At 42.0% G+C, this 19,698-nt stretch overlaps 1 long non-coding RNA gene across 1 annotated transcript in view; it reads right to left on the reverse strand.

Annotated features, from left to right (window-relative positions):
• Positions 1-6,214: 6,214 nt before the first annotated feature.
• LOC110300803 (uncharacterized) overlaps positions 6,215-19,698 on the reverse strand; it is a 34,759-nt gene continuing 21,275 nt past the window's right edge. Inside the window, exons 4-8 of the long non-coding RNA XR_002378633.3 lie at positions 18,911-19,017; positions 17,924-18,046; positions 6,898-7,042; positions 6,658-6,798; positions 6,215-6,518 (exon numbers count right to left, since the gene is read on the reverse strand). This is a non-coding gene — a long non-coding RNA (uncharacterized LOC110300803). The remainder of the gene's footprint in view (positions 6,519-6,657; positions 6,799-6,897; positions 7,043-17,923; positions 18,047-18,910; positions 19,018-19,698) is intronic.

Genomic DNA, 19,698 nt, shown 5'->3' on the forward strand with positions numbered 1-19,698 from the left:
ACAAGTTCGAAAAATATGAAGGAAAGTTTATTCAAAGTGAGCAATACAAAAAGGTCAGAAGTTCGCAAGAAAGCAGGAAGCCATGTAAGGGGGGAAGCACGTGAAGTCCCGCCTGTTGTTTGAGGTTTCCTTCTATAGTAGTCAAGAGAAGGCGGGGTTTGGTTGCTAAGAATCATAGTGTGAATAGTTTGATGGACAGGCTTGGATTAGATAGGCCTTAGCTTACTGTGCATGCTCCTTTCCAGGACACATTTCATTTTAATGATGTGTACATCAAATTAGGCATAGGGATAAGGTTATAAGTAAGAGATTCTCCCTAAAAGTTCACTTGGGAACACAAGTTTGCCATATTGTTTAGGTACCTAAAACCAGTTGAGGCCAGATTGTCTCTTACTTTCACATGTGGTCACAAGTGGGGTGTAATTGCAAACAGAGGAAAAGCTCCTTTGTGAAAAGTAGGGTGTGTGAGTAGCTTGATGAAAGGGGGAGCCCTAAGTTGCTAACACAATGCTAGGTATGTTGTTCAGAGAAGGGTGTGGGGACACAGTACCTGCAGGTGAGAGTCATAACTGCCAAGCTCGTTAGAAGGGTGTGTGTGTGTGTGCATAGCCCATACCAAGTGGAGTTCCAGGTTACTAAGCTACTCCCTATGCTTTCCTAATTGGGAAAGTTCTAGTTAACATTATCTATATCTATACAGGGTATTCAAGTACTTTGATTGTTTTCTTTTATAACTTAAAAATGTTCAATTGAATGGCAGTGTATTTTTTTGTAGACTATTGACTGTTTACACTCATACAATAAGGACATCAAGAGGGGCATTAACGTCATTATTCTTGCCAGTTAAAATGCTGTTTTTCATCTCTTGTGGGAAAAACATTTTAATGTATGTATTTTTAAATAGCCACCGATTCTTTTTTTTTATTATTATTCTTTGAGATGGGGTTTCTCATAACTCATGCTGGCTTCAAAATCACTATGTAGCCGAGGCTAGGCTTGAACTCTACATACTTGTGCCTTCACCTCCCAGGTACTGGGATTATGTGCTGGCTCATCCTACCTAGCTATTAGTCACTGCTATTCAGGGCTGGGGCAAATCCAGAGCCTTTCAAATAAAGAGGCTGACTCAGAGGTCTTATGTAAGGTGGTTAGAAAGTAGCCAGATCTCTCCTCTGAAGGCCATTTAAGAAAGTAGATGATTTGCACACCAGAGGGTTTTTAAAAACAGAAAAGGCACATAAATTGTAAACATTTCAGGAAAAGGATATGTATAATTTTGGAAAGCTCCTTCACATAGCATATGAATTCTTGAGATTAATAACTTAATTTCACTGTTTTCAAGAGACAATGGCTGAGAGGTGGTGGTTCACAATTTAATCCTAGCACTTAGGAGATAGAGGCAGGTAGAACCCTAAATTTGAGGCCAGCCAGTTCAATAGATCAAGCTCAAGGATAGAGAAATCCTGCCTTAAAAAAACTCTCTCTCTCTCTCTCTGTGTGTGTGTGTGTGTGTGTGTGTGTGTGTGTGTGTGTGTGTGTGTGTATTGAGGTTTGGTCTGTTGCTATGTATTGTTATGATAAATACTGGCCCTGGTTGCCTCAGGGACAGGAGATCCTCATGAACACCCACGGAGGCTATGTAACCTTGATCCTTAATTTAAAACTATTGCTTGGATAAAGATGCCAACAGCCAGTAGCTGGACAGAAAAGAGGTAGTCAGAGCTTCAGTTACCTGGCTTGGAGTCTAAGGCAGAAACCACAAGGAGGAGAACAGGTAAGTGAAGAGAGGAGAAGACACAAAGGTGTAGGTGAATCATGAGAACATGGCCATGAAGTTTGGCCAGTTAGAATAAGAGCTGCCCAGAGAGAGTGTGGCAAGTTGCAACTTGGGGTTATGACAGGGAAGTAGAGCAAACAGCTTAGAGGATTGATATCTGCCCAGCTCTAGTGCTTTAAAGCTTATAAATAGAAAGAATTTGTACCTTTTATTTGGGAACTGAATGATCAAAGGTAGAAAAAAACTCTCAGTTAAGAGAGAGAGAGAGAGAGAGAGAGAGAGAGAGAGAGAGAGAGAGAGAGAGAGAGAGAGAGAGAGAGAGAGAACAGTGGTCATTCAGTTGACTCTCCTTGTTTCCCCACTGGAGTTACATGAAGCCATGTGGCCTCACAACAGCTGACAAGTCACAATCAGTGACATGCAGATGGCCAGATCAGCCCAGTGCTCCAGGTGGGACTTCCATGCATCACTGTATTTGTTTCACTATAATATATATTTCATCTATATATATTTTATCCTGCTTTGAGAGGATGTATTGCAAGCCTAAGGCTTTGTTATTAAAAATCTGCATTTGAGAAAAAAATCATTAAAAGGCTTACTCAGGAGAATGAAGCAAGATCCTATGACACAAGTTAATATTTTGAAATATTTTTCCATCCTCTACCCATCCTCTCTCTTCCTCCCCTCTCCTCCTGTCTTCAGTCCTTGCCTATTGGATCTAAGAATGGTTGAGACAGGACTGAGAATGGCATATTGTCTTCTTTGGTGCCAGTTAATAGAAGCAAAACCTTCAGACAGCAAGACAAATTTCTGGCACAAAATGAGGTGCCACCTGAACAGCTATTCTTTCAAGGGACATTTGAAAGTGTGTGGGATAGGGGAAGCCAGTAAATATTATTCCATTGTTTATAAATAGCCAGAAGTAGCCATCCCAAATAACAGAAGAGGCCAAACTCCAAGAGTCAAAAATCACCCTTGTTAAAAACTCTCCGGGGTGGAGGGGCAAGTCACAGAGGAAGTCCAATCTTTGAACATCGCTGTTGCGGATGTAAAATGTTCAAGTGTGCAAAACAGCTAGCACTTAAACATCGATGTACCACAGGCTCCAGCAGATCCGGTGCTTGTCTAGCCCTCTTGAAAGCAGGCGTGCAAACAGAATCTATGTTCACCAGAACATCCTTCACGACAGCCAGAAGGGGCAAACAATTCAAATGTCCATTATGGGAAGAATGGCTTGAAAACAAGGGTATACTTAAACCATGAAATATTACCCAGCTTCAAATAGGACACATGCTCCAAAAATGGGCAAGTCTTGAAGATATCACATTAAGCGAAATAAGCCAGTAACAGAAAGACAAATATTGTCAATAGTCAAACTCACTGAGACAGAACACACAATGGTAGTTTTCCAGGGCCCCAGCAGAGAAGCGGGGTGGGAAGTTAGTGTTTAATGGATGCTTAGTTTTGGTTTGAGGAAAAGAGAAATTTTTTGAGATGAATGATTATACAACATTATGAGAACACTTAGTATCTCTTGAATGGTACGTAGTTTAAAATGAGACTGCAGGTGTTGGCAGAGAGCTTGCCTAGCATGCACCCATGCCTGGGCTTCTACCCATAGCAGCACTGCATCAACTGGTCGTGGTGGGACATGTCTGCAAATCCAGCGCTTGTGTGGTCAAGACTAGAGGATTAGAAGTTCAAGGTCACCGGGCATGAGACGCAACGAGGCATGGGTGCTTGAGTAAGGATTCTATGTTCTCTTAAAGAATGAGCAAAAGTCTTCATGGGCTTAAAATAGAGGCAGCTTAGGCAACTTGGGTCTTACTTCTCTGATAAAACCCCAAGAATGACAACTGTTAGATTCCAAAGCGGGCAGGGGAGTAACAAAGCTGTGTGCTCTGGCATGGAGACGCAAGCCTTAGTATCACAAAACACAGACTGACTGCCTGACCTTTGAGAAGAAGAATTGATATGGCAGCACTGGACAGGTGAGGGGCATGTTAAAAGTAATCGTGGAAGCTTGGGAAATGGCCTTCTCAGCCAGGCTCACCTCAGCTAGAAATGTTTGATGGTTGCCGTCCCCTGACCCCGTGTCTCATTTTTCAGAATGTAAAGACCCCACTGCAACCAGCTGCTTAGCATACAGGTGTGGTTTGAACTTCCAGACTCTTCTGACAGTGTGACCTAGAGCTTAGAAATGGGGGCTGGGGGAAGCTGAGCAAGGTGGGGGGACACTTTAAATCCCAGTGCTTAGGAGGCAGGTGCAGGTGGGTCTCATGGTCAACCAGGCTTATATACAGTTCCAGGAGAGCTGTCTTAGTCAGGGTTTCTATTCCTGCACAAACATCATGACCAAGAAGCAAGTTGGGAAGGAAAGGGTTTATTCAGTTTACACTTCCACGTTGCTGTTTGTCTTCTGTTAAATAGATGCTTCTCTACCCCAACTCCTGCCATTCCCAAAATGCAGTAAAGTAGGGGCTAATTGATATAGTACATGGCCTGCAGAAGCTGGGACAACTCGGCCTGTCATATGCAGTTATCCCAGGAGGTGTGTATCGTCTATACTCAGGAGTGGAAGAAGGAAAGGGAGCTAAATTAATGATTAAACTACTGGCGTGAAATCTTTTCAGCACATGATCTTATGCTTGCTTTTCTCTAAAAGAATAATGCCGAACCATTTTGGATTTTAATTGGGTCTGACTTTCACAAACACTTGGGTTTTGGTGTCTAAAATGTTGGCTAACTGAGAAAATATGATTCCTACTTAATGTAGTTTTCATCTGCCCATACCAATGTAATATGATTATGTCCATTCTGATTACAAGTTCTAAGTAGAGTCTCATGGTTCCCATGGAATCTTACCTCTTCTTTTTTTTTCATTTTTCTGTAGGTAAATGTTCCCTTGGATATTCAGGCAAATCCTTGTAATCCCTGGAATGTGGTCCTTAAGTAAGTACCTCTTGTTGGGGAAAAAAAATACCAGCCCTGGTCTTCATCACATTTCTATATGGTGCTAAGCCTAAGCTTGTGTGGTTTCCAGTTTTCTGGTGTCTGGACACTTCATCTACCCATATGACTCCTGAATGTTCTTATTTTCCTCATATTTTTATTATGGGATACCTCATGGTCTCTCTCCCCCTCTCCCCCCTCCCTCTCCCCCTCCCTCTCTCCCTCTCCTTCTCCCTCTCCCTCTGCAGTCTCTATAGCATTGACTGTTAAGTGAGACCACAGTATGAAATAATAAATGAGGTTTTAAACAGTGCTTGAAGTGGGTGTGAGCCATGCTGTACATTTCAAGCCTGATTTTCCTGCAGAAGCAATTGTGGAAGATGGCAAAAGCAAATGAATCACAGATGAGAATGAAACAAAAGCAAACAAAGAAAGTGAGCAGACACGGATTTTAGAAATGGTTTTCTATTCCTAATTAGGCACCTCACCATCATGCTTGGTTATTGGTATATGCTCACACACATCTTTTAACCTGCTTTTTAAAAAAGAAACAAAGAAATCACTTCAGGGAGTGTTACCCCAACTCTATTCTGTGGCACAATTACCTCACACCAAAAGTCTTGCCTGGCTAAAGAGATGGCTCCTTGGTTAAGGGTACTGGCTGCTCTTCCAGAGGACTGGCATTCAAAGGCCAGCACACACGTGGCAGCTCACAACTGGCTGTAATTCCAGTTCCAGGGGATCCAACACCCTCACACGGATATACATGCAGGCAAAACACCGATGCTCATAAACCAAAAATAATTAAGAGAAAAAGTGTCAGCTCGCCATGCAGCCTACATTAAAGCTTGGCTTCTCAGTGTAGTGGGTGGTTCCTTGATCTCATTTCACTGCACATGGATTAATTTCTACAACATTCTTGCTCCATGCATGAACTTAACACGTAATGATCATGAAATAAAGTGAATGGGTGAGGATGCAATCATACCCCAAATCACTTGTCATGTAGACATGGCTACAGCTAACCCACAAAGAGTTGAGCAAGAAATAAAAATTGTCTTAAATTTTAAAGTGGATGCTTGGGTTCCCCACTCCCATTATTTTAGACTGTACATCACCCTGAAGGAACTATCAAAAATGAGAATATAGTTCTTTGATAAAATCATGGAATGGGTGGTATTTCTGTGGTAGACGATCACGGGTCTGAAGCTTTGAATTCCGTCTCTGTTGAATTCACACTCAGCAACACAATAATGATAATCTAAAGTATATCACTATGTTTTAAAGAACTCAGTAATGTAATCACTTTAAAGAGATGGAAATTTTTATGATATCAAATTATTGCTCCACCAATGACCAACAAATCAACAAGGGAAAAGTGTCTCCTGTCTTATGGAATATCCCAAATATAGTCTTTTAAAACTTTTTTTACATTATATTTTATTTAGATTTTTACAAAAAGCTAACAGCAAGCATTTCCTGATATACAAGTGATGAATATTAATTGTTGTTTATTTTTGAGATTGTATTTTAATTACAGCATTTTCCCCTTCCCTTTCCATGCCTCCACACCCTCCTGTACACCTCTCTTTGTTGGCCTTCAAGTTCATGACCCCTTATTTACTACCAGTGAAAGTGGCTGTATATGTTTCCACCTTAACTCAAGGGTTACATTCGGCATCTCTGGTAGTGGGGCCACCAGGCTCAAGTGCTTCCACCGAGGCATACTGTGAAGTTGGGCACCTCACCATAGGTGTTCTTCTGAATATGAAACCTGGATCCAGTAAGACTTTAGACAAATAGAACATATAAGGATGAAAATGTTAAACCATAGTGAAGAAGGAATAAAAAAGAATATACAAATCATACATACATACATACATACATACAACAGTTGATGAAAAAGAATGAGTTTTAAGTGGTCTTACAAGAAAAAGGACTCAGCTGGGTATAGTGGTGCACACTGTTAAATCCTATCACTTGGGAGGCAGAGGCAGGTGGATCCCTGTGGTTTGAGTTCACCCTGGTGTACATAGTGAGTTCCAGACGGTAGGGCTTCCTTGTGAGACCTGGTCAAGAACAAGCAAACAAACACAAGCAGATGGATGAAGGAAAGGCAGCCAAATAACAATTTCTGAGAAACAGTTGGGGTTAGGATGCTCACTTACTAAGTTTCTAATTCTCTGCACTTTTCTTCTTTTCCTTTTTTTGGATGCTTTTTATGATAAAAGGCTTTCTGAAGATCTCATCTTGACTTCCATAGCACAACAGGAATGAGGCCACAGGCTCTATCCCTCAGTACTGTAAACAGAACTAAGAACAGAACCAAATGAAAGCATTCAAACAACCCCCACTGTATTACTTTATTTTCTCATTTCTGTAACTAAATACCCAACAAGAAGCAGTTAATAGAGGGAAATGTTATTTTGGCTGACAGTTAAAGGGGATACAGTCCATCAGAGCAGGAAAGCAGTGGCAGCAGGAGCATGTAGTAGCTGGTCATATTACGTTTGCAGTCAGGAAGAACGTAAAGAACGGGGCCAAGCTATCCAACCTCAAGGCCTGCTCTCTCCAGGTTCCACCTTCTAAGGGTTCATAACCCTGCAAACCAGCACTTCTAGCTGGGAAGCACAAGTTGTTCAAACATATCGACTTCAGGGGATGTTTCACACTCAAACCGCAGTACCCACCATCATTAACTGAGTGAGTAATGTCTGAAAGTCAGATATTTCAAAAATTTACCAGTTACTCTCATCTGTTTGTGTGAGGTCAACCTACATAATTCACCCCACCCCCAAAAGATAATAATACGTTTTAAAATGAGAAGTGAAACCTGGGTACCTTACCCTTCTACTGCTGTGAGGAGACACCATCACCATGGTAACTCATAAAAGGAAGGTTTGCTGACAGTTGTGGGAGTGGGTGGGGGTTAGCCCATGGTCATTGTGGTGGGGAGCAGCAGAAGGAAGTCAGACGTGGCACTGATGCAGTAGCTGAGAGTTCATATCTGATTGTCTAGTTGCAGGAAGAGCAACAGAAACTGGGTTGGTATGGGCTTTTGAAACCTCAAAGTCCACTCCCGGTGATGCCACACCTCCAACAAAGCCACAGCTCCTAATCCTTCCTAAACAGTTCCACTAACTCGGGATCAAGCATTGGTGCATGAGATTGGGGGCCATTCTCATTCAAACTGCCACCTCAGTGGTCCAGTAGGTAAAGTCACCTCTGCCACCAAGTCTGATGATCAGACTTTGACCCCTGGGACCCACATGGTGGAAGGAGAGAATAGACTCTAGCAAGCCACCCTTTCATCTCACATGCACGCTATGCCCAGCCGTGCATACACACAATAAGTAAATAGATAAATACAATTAAAAAATGTTTTTAAAGTAAGCCTGGTGTGGTGGTGCATGCCTTTAATCCCAGCACTTGAAATGCTGATGCAGGAGCATCACAAGTCTGAGACCCTGTCTCAACAAACAACTCACAACAACAATAAAGCAGAAACTGCAGCCTTTCCACGAAAGCCCTCCCATTCACTGGCAACAAAATCAGCCACAGCAAAAATGATCATTTTAACTACACCATATACATTTTTCTTCATGTTTCTTTTTTTCATCTTATAAAGGTAAACAAAACATTTGAAGTGGTGGCAGTTCAGAGTTTTACACAACTTAAAATGAATATAGATTGGTTTCTCATCATTGTATGACTCTGTGAGTGTGTGTGTGTATGTGTACGCGTGCGTGCACGTGCGCATGTGCATGTGCATGCATTGCTGGGGAACAAATCTAGAACTTCACACATGCTAAGTGAGAATTCTACCAACAGAGGTACATGTCCAGTCCCAATGAATGCATTTTTATAATAAACAATTTAACTGTGAAAACAATTCTGCTAATTACACATTGTTTGTTACAACCAATGTTTCCTTTTGTGTTAATATCCTTTGGGATAACTTCTTATTGTGAAATAGACTTAGAGACTTGCCTGCAGCTCTGCCAACTGCAGATTAGCAGAACCATTTAATTGTCTCACCTAATTTTTTTTTATCCAGCCTACTTTTCTATTTGTGTGTATGTTCAACTGTGTCAATCTAATAAATACTTATATTTTATTGTATACATTTGGAATAACTCGACCTGATGTGATTGATTCATACTGTGTTGAGATTCATTTCCTACTACAAGAAGGACATGGGTTGGGTGTAGTGGACATGGCATGGAACTGTAAATTATGAAACCAGGATGATAGTCAACACATAAACTTGATTTGGGCAAGTCTCAGTATGCTTTAAAATCCTTAGTTCCTACACGAGCTGATCAGAAGCCCCCTGGCACATATATAACAGTGGATTGCCTGATCTGGCTTCAGTGAGAGAAGACAGTGCCTAACCCTTCAGAGACTTGAGGACACAGGGAGTGGGGAGGCCTGGTGTCTGTCGGGGGTGGGACATCCTCTTGGAGATAGGGGAGGAGAAACTGTGGGAGGGCAGACCGGGACAGGGATAACGATTAGATTGTAAAAAAATAAAATAAAAGTCATAGTAATAATAAAAAATCCTTAGTTCCACTGGGCAGTGGTGGTGCACGCCTTTAATCCTAGAACTCTGGAGTCAGAGGAAGATGGATCTGTTGAGTTCAAGGCCAGTCTGGTCTACAAAATGAGTTCCAGGACAGCCTGGGTTACACAAAGAAATCCTGTCTTGAAAACCAAACCAAGCCAGGTAGTGGTGGTGCACGCCTTTAATCCCAGCGCTTGGGAGGCAGAGGCAGGCAGATTTCTGAGTTCACGTCCAGCCTGGTCTACAGAGTCAGGGCTACACAGTGAAATCCTGTCTGGAAAACAAAATAAAACAAAAACAAAAACAAACAAACAAACAAACAAAAACTAGAAAAGAAGAGAAAAAAGAAAACCAAACCAAACCAAGACAAAAAAGAATCATTAGTTCCTCCTTTGATCATATCTATGACAACTGCTTTCTAACCAGGTAAAAGTCTTGGATTCCAAGCGTGGGTATCTGAGTTTATCTCAGTGACCTACATAGGAGAAAGAGAAACCAAGCCTCCACAGTTGTCTTCTGACTTAGCCGTGTCTGCCACGATGTGTGCCACAGAGAAACCCTGTCTCAAAAAACCACATATAAATATATGGTCAAATATATTTATATTTGGTATATATTTGATATATATCAAACATGCACATATGTATATATGTCTATACTCTTGGTTAAAATAGACTGAAGGCTCTTTACTGGGTTTTAAAGGATCCATGAATCCCCTGAAATTACAATATTCCATATGTGATCGTGTGCAAGCATTTTTATGAAAAGAGGTGTAATAAACTCTGTGCTATCATAAATCTTTGTGGCAATTCCTACATTAAGTATCACCTGTTTTCCTGCCCAGTGATCTGAGCTGACTCTGCGACTTCCTTCTGTCAAGAGACTGCAGCGGGATAGATATTATGTGGCTTCCAAGCATTGGCCTTAAGCATCCTTGAAGTTTTCACTGTCATTCTCTTGGCAAACTGCCACCATGAAGTGAATCATCTCCGGTTTGCCTGCTGGCAACTTACAGCCCAGCTTCCAGCCAGAAACCACTACCAAACATGATGAGGACTACCTGGATCACTCAGTGTCACCTAAGATATTGGATGACTTAAGTGGCTAAAGAAAGAACCCAGAACTAAACCACCAACCAAAGAGTACACCTGGAGGGATCCATGGCTCCAGCTGCACGTGTAGTAGAGGATGGCCTTATCTGGAATCAGTGGGAGGGGAGGCCCTTGGTCCTGTGGAGGCTCAATGTCCCAGTATAGGGGAGCGCCAGGGCAGTGAGGTGGGAGTGGGTGGGTGGGGGAGCACTCTCATAGAGGCAAGGGGAAGGGAGAAAGGATAAGGAATTTGCAGAGGAGAAACCAGGAAGAGGGACAACATTTAAAATGTAAATAAATAAAATAACCAATAAAAAATATAAAAATTAAAGCAAAAATAGAAGAAAAAAGAAAGAAAGAGAGAAAGGAAGAAAGAGAGAATGAAAGAAAAGAAAGAAAGAAAGAAAGAAAGAAAGAAAGAAAGAAAGAAAGAAAGAAAGAAAGACAGATTCCAGAAAAAGCCAAGAGAAAAACCAACCAGGCTGGCCCATAGTTGTAGACCTGTGAGCAAATTAATGGAGATCTATGTGTTATGCAGATTTCTTGGGATTAAAAATGTTTCCAACTACATATTTGTTTTGGATTTTTGAAATATTTGCATAAGCATATCGAGGTATCTTGTAGACAGGACCAAATCTGAACACAGTCCTCATTTGTGTTATATACATATACACAAATATATGTATACGCACACACATACACATATTACACATATATACATAGAGCATGGAGGTAATATTATTGGCCATATTTAGTGTGTCCACATTTGACTTGCTATCCTTCATCTAAGGAGTTCAAATGCTGCTGGATCCAGGGGTGGTTTGGTACTCTAGCTAACAACTTCAAAAGGTCGTTTTGCTTTCATCTGAATCTTAAAACTTATGAACTACTGAATTTAAATAAGCCGATTTAAAATTTTATGACTTGCCTGTACTCTGTTCATGAACTATGTCCTAGTTATGATTTAATTAGCAAATCTTAAATTCAAATGGCATTTTAAAGTAAATCCTGGAACTTTTGAATTAGCTAACCTTCAAGTCTACAGTTCTAAGAATTTTCCTACTTTGCCCTTTAAAAACAAAGATGTGGGGCAGAGTCTGGTAACCTCTCTCATTCTCCGTATTTTTTTTTTCAAAGAGTAAAGTGATTTCGTCTGCACATTCTATTAGCACTATGGTTTGTTATTTCCAGACCAGTGTTTGGACTTATTTAGGACAGCTGCCTTTGGCTCAGGATCCTCCTCCTCAGTTCCTGACCAGGTTTTGCCTAACCACCACTTGCCTGGTCTGCAGAGCAGCTAGCTGCATCCTGGGATGCTCACCTTGTCTCTTCCACAGTAGCCATCATGTCCACAGAGCTATGTGGATGTAGCTGCTTTATGAACATAGGCTTTCTGAGTCTTTTCTCACATATTCTAGGCAAATCTGGTCTGAGCTCATGCTCCCCTGACCCCAGATTGCCTTTCGTACTTGAGACACAACATGTTCCAATATATCTTAGCTCAGTGGACTGTTTCCTGACGGAAGACACTAATCTTTTTGGCTACTTCTCTAGAGGTTCCCCCACCCCAGTGCTTCGCTTTTTGCCATTCGAAGTTGGTAGCATCCGAATTTTATTTGGCAGAATGTCTCCTTGTCTTTTTGGAATGCCAGAGAAGGGTGTGAAAGTCAGGTTTTTATGGTTTCCTGAAGTTTTCTTAAGCTCCGGCTAACAGTGTGTCTGGTAGTGACGACATCCCTCTGGAATTTTCTGATGGCCAGGTGGCCCTCGTCCAGGTTCCTGTCACTTCTGATTTTTCCATTCAAAGCCTCTTAGTTGGCCAGAGTTAGAAGCAGGGTGTTAACCTTCCTCATCACTTCCTCTCTCTTCTAAAACATGGCATTTTCATGTAGGTTAGTGACTGTCAGCCTGGCTGCATATTTGAATCACTTGGGGGCACTTAGAAATAACAACAATGACATCTGGAGCCCAAGCCAGAGAGATTCTGCTTTAATTAGCAAGGAATCAAGGCTTCCTGCCACTTTTTCTCCTTTGGTGTGCTTTTGAGTTTTTTGTTTTGTTTTGTTTTTGTTTGTTTGTTTGTTTGTTTGTTTTGTTTTTGAGGCAGGGACTTCCTGTGCATCCCAGGTTGACCTCAACACTCTCTCCTTTTACCTTGACTTCCTAGTTCTGAGGTTACTTACCAGTGCCATGATAAACAACTCAATTTATTTGATTATTTTGCCTTGCTGGGCTCAAACCCAGGGCTGTGTGCATGCCAGGAACGTTCTCTACCACTGGACTGAACCCTCACCCCTCTTTAAAAAAGAGCCTAGAGATATCCTATCGTGCAGTCAAAGCTGAGAGCACTAATTGAGGAAATCATGATTTATCAGATGTTCTGAATTTAGAAAAGAAGACATCTGCCAGATGTCTGAATAGTCAAAGCCTCCATCATTAAGATTTTTTTTGAAAACTTCTCTTCTCTAGTCCATTAAATTTTAACACACGCAGTCTAGTTCTAGCATGTCTCAGCAAGATAATGGCAACCAGAACCATGATATTACTTTCTGATTGTTGATATGAATCTCAACACAGTTCGAACATCTTTAAACAAGATGAAGCTAAACAGTAAAAGCCCTTGGAAATGATCATAAAACATGGTTTGGGAATGAGCTATTCTGAAATTCTAAATAACAATGAACTGTGTTTTCCTTGAGACTTTTCTTCTTGATTGGGACACAAATTTGACAAAGGAAGTAAAGTAAATACGAGAAAACAATTTTTCTCCCTCTTTAGTGAGCTTCCGGGTTATTAGTTCCGGGTTATTCTGTATTGGCCAAGAAGCAATTGCTATGCCAAATGTATTAAATGTCTAAAAATAATTTCTTATCACATATCAAATTTGACACACAACAGAAATATTTAAAATTTTTGCACTCTAATTGTTACCATTATTGTACTGTGAATGTCTCCTTTCATGTTCATGGATTTGAAAGTTATTTTATAGGTCATTATGTCTCTGACTTCATGAATGGAATGATGCTCTAATCTGGGGAGTGACTTAGTTATAAAGCTAGTGGACTTATTTGCACCCCACCTTCTGCCTTCTACTATGAGAAGACCCAACACAAAACCACTATAGGGATACCAGGATCATATATTGAACTTCCAAGCCTCCAATACCATAAACCAAGTAAATTCCTAGTTTTTATAAATTATCCAATCTATAGCATTTGGCTATAGCAAGGCAAAGCAGGTTAAGGAGATGTTTAAGTAAGCAACTGCAGCTTTCTATAAGGCTACTTTTACCTTTTCTCAGAGGAAATGCCCTTGTTTCTGGTCAATGGCGGAGCTGATTTTGATATTATTCTCAAAGGCAGGCTAAATGTTGACTAAGCAGACCAGGAACAAATGGAAAGTGCCTCCTAAAGTCACATGACTTGAAAGGAGACTCTTGTTAGGAATCTTGAAGAAGGTTTTGCTGAGTTTGGCCTCAGTCAACACATTTGGGGAAGCATCAAGGACGACTCAGCTGTTTTGTCTGTGTCCCTGGACATGATTTGGATGCAGGAAGAAGTTGGATTAGAGATGACCAAGGAAGAGTATGAACATGGGATTTTCCTGGATGCTAACTCAGGAAACAAATATCTGCAAGCCGAGAGTTCTAAAACCCAAGCTCCAAGCTGCCTTGAATTGGCTATGGAGGAACTGCTGTTTGGGGGCAGTCGAAGTCCAGACCTGTGACCTGTAGGAACCTACAAACACACCAACAGACAGGGGAAGCGACATTCTCATGTTGGAACCCTGTAACTGCTTTCAGTCAAGCAGGCCCTTTTGGAATCACAAGCATTTTGTCAACAATTTAGTTTTGCAATATGGTTTCATCTGACAAGCTCTCAGTAGAAAGCACATGGAGAAGAATGGTGACAAATAACATTAATGGGTGTGTTTTAGAGTCCTGTTCGCTAAGAGAGCAGTGTTCATCCTCTCTCCAACTCTATCTCATGCCATCTTGAGCTAGGATCACAGACTTCTGAAAACATAAGAAGATGATGGAATTAAAAAAAAAAAAGATCTGACATAACAAGACATAGCTAACAGCAGGGTAAAGACATTTGATAAAGGATTTCCCAAGTGGGAAGGTTTGGCCTAGACTGAATGTTATTTTTAACACGTTGATTTTTTTTTCAGATAGACGTTACCTAACTGAACAAAAATATTTGTCATCTTTTCTGAGATATCAGCACCAAAACCAACACACATTTTTCCCTATATTAGAGCAACAATTCATAGATTCATGTATGTGTTCATAAAAGATTTTTTAAAAATCAGGTTATATTCCTGCTCCTTCCAAAAAAAATGTCCTCCCTTCGCTTCTTCCCTTCCCTTCCCTTCCCTTCCCTTCCCTTCCCTTCCCTTCCCTTCCCTTCCCTTCCCTTCCCTTCCCTTCCCTTCCCTTCCCTTCCCTTCCCTTCCCTTCCCTTCCCTTCCCTTCCCTTCCCTTCCCTTCCCTCCCCTCCCCTCCCCTCCCCTCCCCTCCCCTCCCCTCCCCTCCCCTCCCCTCCCCTCCCCTCCCCTCCCTTCCCTTCTCCTTCCTTCCTTCCTTCCTTCCTTCCTTCCTTCCTTCCTTCCTTCCTTCCTTCCTTCCTTCCTTCCTTCTTTCCTTCCTTTCTTTCCTCCTCCTCCTCTTCCTCTTCTCCTCCTCTTCCTCTTCTTCCTCCTTCTCTTCTTCCTCCTCCTCTTCTCCTCCTCCTTCTCCTCCTGCTCCTCCTCCTCCTCCTTTTGTTCTTTTCGAGAGAGTTCCTTTTGTGTAGCAGTCCTGGCTGTCCTAGAACTCACTCTGTAGACAATGCTGGCCTTAAATTAAGAGATCCCCCTGCCTTTGCACCCCAAGTGCTGGGATCAAAGGCGTGCACCACCACACTACCAAAAGGTTCCTTTGTTCTTATCTTTTTCTGTCTCTGCCTCCTTTATTATGCTGAGATTTTAATCCAAGTCCTTGTTGCCTACAAAGTATACACTGAACTACATGTCCAAAAATTGTGAAGTCTTCTTTAACAGCCTTGTTGACTTTCTGGAGAAATGAGAAAAAAATCCCCACTGCTTCAGAGTAAGGTCTATTTATATATAACAACTATGGGGATTCTAGTATTAGTTATGACTTGTTGAAAATAGATTGAGTATTCCATCATTTAGGAATATACATCCAGGTCTTGATGGTGAAGTTCAGAAGTGAGTACTTGCATAAATTAAATGCTGCTCTGTGTTCGAAGTTCTTATCACTGAAACCAAAAGATATCTATTCTATAAATAGTTTGCTATAAGGAGAATCATGTTCATTCCCGAGGTGTACATCACAGATTGTTGTTTGTTTGTTTGTTTGTTTGCTTCTTCCCTTAGCAGGACAAAGGAAAGAACATACTTAGCACTTCCGGTGGTTGGTTGTGGTTGTGCAGGCCATGCAATCTATCTGCAGCGTTCATTCTAAAATAGTAGGCACTCCTATTTGGGAACAATCCAGCCAGGATTGCACAAATGCTGGGTCAAAAGGAGACGCTCTCTACCTCCTCATCTGCACTGAGTTGATGTGAATTCATTTAAAATGTCATCTTGGATTTAGATAAAAAAACACGCTTGAAGACCAGCACGGCTTGGGTAAGAAAGAGGTTAATGTGCAGAATGCATTCCCTGCTTGATGCTGTTGGAATGCAGAGCCACAGATATTTGCATGTGCGGGATCTGTAAAAGGTCCAAGGAATTTTGTTTTGGGTTTGTTTGAATTGTTTATAACGTATTCTCTTTTTTGTTCCATCCACTAACAATTCCAAGAAATGATGGAAATCAAAAGACAGAAAATATATAAATGAATTTGGGTTCTAAGAAAATTACCAGTTGCAACAGCGACCCTAGCCACAGTTCATAAAGCAGGTGATTATGGGGACAATAAGGGAAAAGGAACGTCATTAAATCAATAAAAAGCCTTTGACTCTTGCCAGCTCTGAAATAGCGCCTGGAAGTCTGACACTTCAAAATAGTCCATGCCAATTTTTGCAACAATATTTCGCCAGTAATGATGCTCATTTCAGGGACTTAGTGTAGATAGTCCAGGCTGCTGAACATGAAACAAACAGGATAATTTTTGAGGCTGTTGCGTTTTATTAAATAATACCCAGAGTGTCAAATAAAACAAATCGTAATCCTGGAAAGGTCAACAACTTTTCAACGGACGAATTTCTCATCTCACTTTGAGAGTAATTGCCTCACATGCTTCAGGTTCAAGAAAAGCTTCATTAAGAACAGGGCATTTCACAACAACCCCATTTGCCTTTGAGGCTCAGCAGCCAGAGCCCAGCACTAGGAAGCCACAGGATCCAGGCCTTGGGAGCCAGGACCATCTTGGCAAGAGTCAGTGACATTCAAGTTCAGCCCACAGCTCCCATTTAATACAGAGTAGCTGTCCCTTTGCAGCACAGTGGTAAATATTATCTTTATATAAAAGAATTGCCATTGGTTAAGCTTTCATTGCACTATCTTGATTTCACTCTCCCCCTAGGCTTTAAAATATGCAAGACTAAACATGAGACAAAAATGAACAGTTTATGATGTGTGAAGATTTATATTCCTGGCTCGTTCCTTTAGATGTATAGAGTGATAAAATTCTACTGTACCCAAATCCCTCTGGAAGCCTCCACTCCCCTCCACTGAAGTTTTTCAGTATGCAAGACTTGCTGTTAGCTTTAGCATGAGGTGAGTGTGGAAGGATTCAGGGACACTTTCACCCTGCCCTGTCAATCACCTTCCATTTCACACCTTCTTAAGAGGATATATGGCAATGGTTCTGAAAGTCTATTCCCTGGACCAGCCTACGCATCACTTGGGAAGTTATAAGAAATGCAGGTTCTTAAGCTCTGCCTCAGACCTGCTGGATCAGAAATGAGGACTCCGGTTTTGTTTTTGTTTTGTTGTTTTGTTTATAACACTTATTTAGTTTGTGGGGAGGGTGTGTGCCTGCCATGTCATGAAGGAAATCACAGAGATGGAACAGATCATTAGACTAGATGGAAACTCCTTTATCTATTGTGCCCACTGACCAGTCCCCAGCCAGTTAGGTGATTCTGGCACCTTCTAAAGTCTAAAAGCATATGCTACAAGGGAAAATGCATTTCTGGAATACTAGATTATTAAGCAGTGATGCCTTCTAGGTTGGTAGCAGGGGGAAAATCAGCATATTCCTCAAGTCAGAACACTAGGAAACCTAAAATGGAGTTTGTGGGCAGGTTCCTCTTGACCAAGATATGGGACTCTCCTTTCCTCCTGGCTGACAGGATGGTACAGAAATCTGAAGCCATTTGCTTCATACATTTGCAGGGTAAGAGGGAGACACAGAAGGCCACACCCAAGTTGAGTGTTAGCTCAGCTAGGCAACCTCAGCATCTGTAATGCTGTCAACAGGGAGATGGCTGCCATTCCCAAGGTCAAGTCTAGAAGGGCAACTCCCAGAAAAGAGTTAGATGGGTTTTAATCAGCGCCTTGGGGTTTGAGCAATGGGCATAGTACCTGCTTCTCAGCACCGGAGCAGAGGGGCTGAAAGAGCAGTGGAAGAGTCTTCACCCTCGCATCGGTCATCGGTCATCGAGCCTCTGAAGTACTCACAATGGCCCTCAGCCATTCTACCAGCAGCTGTTAAGACACCAGGATCTTTTGCAAACTTTCTGACACCAGCTATTTCTCCCCCACAGTATTGGTTTCAAGACGAAGAAATAGTTGACAACCCATGGTTTAAAAACCACTGCTCTAAAAAAGAAAGAAAGGAAGAAAGACATCGCTCCAAAGTGCACATTGCAATAAACATACGACCAGCATTATTTTTTTTTTAAAAAATCAACAACACATGTCCTTACTAATGTTGCTGAGTACTTTATGTGTTGGTGTATGTCTTTCTGTCATTTAAATTAAAATCCTAAGATAGCTATAGACCATACGCCAACTCTATTCCCACAACATTCCAGTGCATTTAAAAATCACTTTTATTAAATTTATCTTAATTTCAGATTTGATGATGATTGTCTATAGTTGCAATGTCCAAATGTCATTATTACATTAAAAATATTTTCAAAATTTCAACAAGCATTTTCACTTAGTGGAATTTGATTTAAATCAATGTAAGTGTTTAATGATGGGGTTTCTGTCCTATTCCTGTCCATTTACAGTATGCAAAGACTGGAAACATTACAAAAAATTTAAATAGTGTTTGAAAAAGAAACGTGTGCACTTTAGAAAGATGCAGCCCCTCAGATGTGTGAAAGAACCTGAAACCCCTCCTCTTGAAGCCGGAAGATCTCTTCTTTATAACCTTGCATGTATTGCCAGGTAGGCCACCACACAAGACACTTGGAGACACCCTCCTGCACACACTCCGAATGTGCATACAGAGCGCACGTGCCCACCCGCCCCCATGTCATCTGTAGCCCAGGCAGATTGAGGACGCTGGCAGATGGCAACCGGCCCTAACCTCTCCTGCTCTCTTCCCAAATCAAAACCCACCGTAAACACCACGAAGAGCCAGGAAACCTCACGGCTTTAATCATTTCCTTTCCCCGAGTTCCATGTGGCACACAGGACACTCCGCTTTCCTTTGGGCTTGTCGGCATCTTGCGAGGGGTGTGGGAGAAGAAAAAAGAGAAAAGCCAACTGGTGTCTGCAGAGGCGGGCAGAAAGCTCCCGCCCCAGCCGTGAGGGTCCACCCGCCCCCTCGCTCTCTCTAAGCCAGCCAGCCCTGGAGTCCTCCGCTACTGAACGACTTGAGAGTTGGCGCCACCTGGCTTTTTAAAGAAGAACACAAGGCGGGAGGTAGAGGAGGCGGTAAAGGGTAGGCTCCCTCCTTCCCAGTGCCACCAGCAGGAGACCAAGGATCAGCTGGGGCGCTCTTCACTCTCTCCTTCCCACAAAGTCGGCGCTGGCAGACCACCCCTTAATCCAACGACCCCGACCGGTGCACAAGGCACGTCAGGCTGCTGGAGAGCTACCTCCTCAGCCCTCAACCCCCACCCCACCCACAGAGCTAACTGTGGTACTTAAAGCATTATAGTCAGTAAAATGCCACAGAGCACAGAAGTATGAACGTCTACACCATTCTGCAGAGCCAAGAGGGGACAGAAAAAAGGGCATCCCGAGGTTAGGATCTCCCCCGCTACTTACCACTCACTTGCCACTGTGGCAAGGAATCAGGCTAAAGGAATCCCCGCTCTCCCCCGACAACCTAGTACCTTATTAATTCATGCATGTAAAGGGAATGATGTTTTCTTTAATTGCTCCAAGAGACTAATGAGGAA

The sequence above is a fragment of the Mus caroli genome, unplaced genomic scaffold (genome assembly GCF_978045245.1).
Source record: "Mus caroli unplaced genomic scaffold, Mus_caroli_1 scaffold_10, whole genome shotgun sequence".
In the NCBI taxonomy this organism is placed as follows: domain Eukaryota; kingdom Metazoa; phylum Chordata; class Mammalia; order Rodentia; family Muridae; genus Mus; species Mus caroli.